We start from the raw sequence: 3166 nt of genomic DNA on the forward strand, positions 1-3166 counted from the left end.
ACTTACTTTTCATTGTGTACCCTTTTGTGTTCTTTGAATTTTTTTTTTTTTTTTTTTTTTTTTCTTTTTACTATGTGCATGCATTATCTTTTCGATTAAAAAGAAAGTGGGGGGAGGTTCAACAAAAAAAACAAACTCACAGGCTTTATCTGATTTGTCAGTCCACCTTTTCTTCCGTTTCCAGCCAGGTCCTACCGCCCTGATTCTCAGCTCCTCTCCCTCCCCACAAGCCTATGCCTGCCCCTCCCCAGGGCATCCATTACGGCCTCTCACAGGTACTTAAAACCTATCTTTTTGCCTTGAAATACAAATAACTCTAATCTGGAGGGAAGGCTGAGCTTCATTGCACTTATAGAACAGACAGAAATCAGCTGGCACCGAGATGCTCAATAAATGTTTGCTGAATCGAATGGAATCTGCGACTTGGTTGGTTACACTGAGCAAGGTACTAATTGGCCAAGGTCAGGCATCCCAATTCCACCTGAGTTGGTGCTTCTCTGAATCTCGAGAGACTCGTTCCCCGGATGCTCTCCCTTTCTGCATTGTGGCCATGCAGGGGGAGCACTACACATGCAAGAAAGGGTGGGTGTAGGGCTTGGTACACACCGTCTCCTCTCCTGGAGACACAGCTCAGAGAGACTTTAAGAGGTAGAGCAGAACAACAGTGTGATAGACAGAAAACCCAGCTTTGTAAAGATTCTGACTCAGAAGCGCATCTGTAGTGGACTCAAAAAGCTCCATGATAATCCCTTCCTTCCTTCCTTTCTTATGCTAGCTTGATTTTATTACAGTAAGTTTTGTTTTTTGAAACAGGGTCTAGCTCTGTTGCCTAGGTTGGAGTGCAGTGACGTCATCACGGCTCACTGCAACCTCAACGTCCTGGGCTCAAGCGATCCTCCCACCTTAGCCTCCCAAGTAGCTGTGACCACAAGTGCATGCCACACATCTGGCTAATGTATTTTATGTTTTATAGAGATGAGGTCTCCCTCTGTCACCCAGGCTGGTCTTGAACTCCTGGGCTCAAACCATCCTCCTACCTTGCCTTAGCCTCCCAAGGTTCTGGGACTACAGATGTGAGCCACCATGCCCGGCCTACAAGAACTTTTTATTTTTTATTATTTTATTTCATTTATTTATTTTTGAGATGGAGTCTCGCTTTGTCGCCCAGGCTGGAGTGCAGTGGTGCGATCTCAGCTCACTACAACCTTCACCTTCTAGGTTCAAGCACTTCTCCTGCCTCAGCCTCTCAGCCTCCCAAGTAGCTGGGATTACAGGCTCCCGCCACCACACCTGGTTAATTTTTTAATTTTTAACAGAGATGGGGTTTCACCATGTTGGTCAGGCTGGTCTCAACCTCCTGACCCAGATGATCCTCCAGCCTCAGCTTCCCAAATATTCTATGTATCCTTGATAATTAAAAAAAAGTTTTTTAATGTACACAACAAAATTTACCATTGTAATCATTTTAAGTGTACAGTTATGTGGCATTAAACACATTCACATTGTTGTACAAACTATCATGATGTGTTTTTTGGTGGTTTTTTTTTTTTTTTTTTTTTTAGACGGAGTCTGGGTCTTGCTGTCTTGCTGGGGCTGGTCTTGAACCCCTGGGCTTAAGCATACTTTCTCCTTCTTGAAATGACACTCAGACCAGGCACAGTGGCTCTCGCCTGTAATCCCAGCACTTTGGGAAGCCGAGGCTGGCAGATCACGAGGTCATGAGTTCGAGACCAGCCTGTCCAAAATGGTGAAACCCCCCCCCTCTACTAAAAATACAAAAATTAGCTGGGCATGGTGGCACACGCCTGTAATCCCAGCTACTCAGGAGGCTGAGGCAGGAGAATTGCTTGAAAACGGGAGGTGGAGGTTGCAGTGAGCCGAGATCACGACATTACACTCCAGCCTGGGCGACAAGAGCAACACTCTGTCTCAATAAATAAATAAATAAGTAAATAAAAATATAGGACACCCCCACCCCCCGGCTTTCTGTTCTCAGCCAGTGTGATGCTCCGGCACCCTTCTCCAGCCTGCGATCCAACAGCTTGCCCTGGCTCTAGGGCCCCTCCAGCGTGCTCACCGTAGAGCCGCCTTGTCCCAGTAAGGGTTATGATGATGAGGAAGCATTTGCCTGCAATCGCAGTGAGTCAGAAAGTTTGATGATGTGCCTTCCAAAAAAAAAAAAAAAAGCCTCTATAATTTTTGGCCACATTAATAGAAGTGTGCAAATCTAGGACGGTGCAGGATCTGGCTCGCTGTGCGCTGAGCACCCACTGAGTCATCCTCTCCCTCGTCATCTTCCATCGGTTGAGTCCATCTCCTGCATTTCCTTTACCTCCATCCCCTCCTCTCCGTTTTCCCCCGCCGCCGCTAACCATCTTAGACCAGGGTCCTGCCTCTCCTGCTTGGACTATTGCAGTAGCCTCCTGATTGGTGGTCTAGATTACTCTCTGGTCTCCAGCCTCCTCGCCGCCGCAATTAGGGGATGTTAGGGAACATGATGTGATCATATCACTTTGATTGCTTAAAATCCTTTAATGGCTTCTCACGGCTCTTGAAATAGAGGCCCCTGTTTTTAACAGGGCTTTTTAACTGACCTCGTGAGATCTGGCCCCTGCCTATCCTCCAGCCTCATCTCACACCAGTTTCCGCTCATGCTGACTATTTTCTTTCTGTTCCTCATGTGTGCCTGTCACCCTGCGCCCTCAGGGCCCTCACACATGCGGGCTGTGCTGCCTGGAACGTTACCCTTGCCTCAGCCTGCTTCCCTGGACGATTCCTACCCTTCTTCCAGAGCCCAGCTCAAAGGATGCTTCCTTGGGAAGTGGTCCTGAGCCTTCCAGACAAGATCAGGTCCTCCAGTTCTATGTGCCTACAGCATCTGGCATCCGTTCATTCATTTCTCCATTCCTTCAGCAAGCGTTTAAGACATCAGGGGGTTCAGGCGTACTCCTGGGTGCTAGGGACGCAGTGGAAAGAGACACCTCTAGAGAGGGGATGTGTGTTCCAGCCCTGAGGACTTAATTCTTTCTTTCTCTTTTCTTTTTTTTTTTTTTTGAGATGAAGTCTTGCTCTGTCTCCCAGGCTGGAGTGCAGTGGTGCAATCTCAGCTCACTGCAAGCTCTGCCTCCCAGGTTCAAGTGATTCTCCTGCCTCAGCCTCCAGAGTA

This window comes from Mandrillus leucophaeus, unplaced genomic scaffold, assembly GCF_000951045.1.
Source record: "Mandrillus leucophaeus isolate KB7577 unplaced genomic scaffold, Mleu.le_1.0 Scaffold306, whole genome shotgun sequence".
Classification (NCBI taxonomy): Eukaryota; Metazoa; Chordata; class Mammalia; order Primates; family Cercopithecidae; genus Mandrillus; species Mandrillus leucophaeus.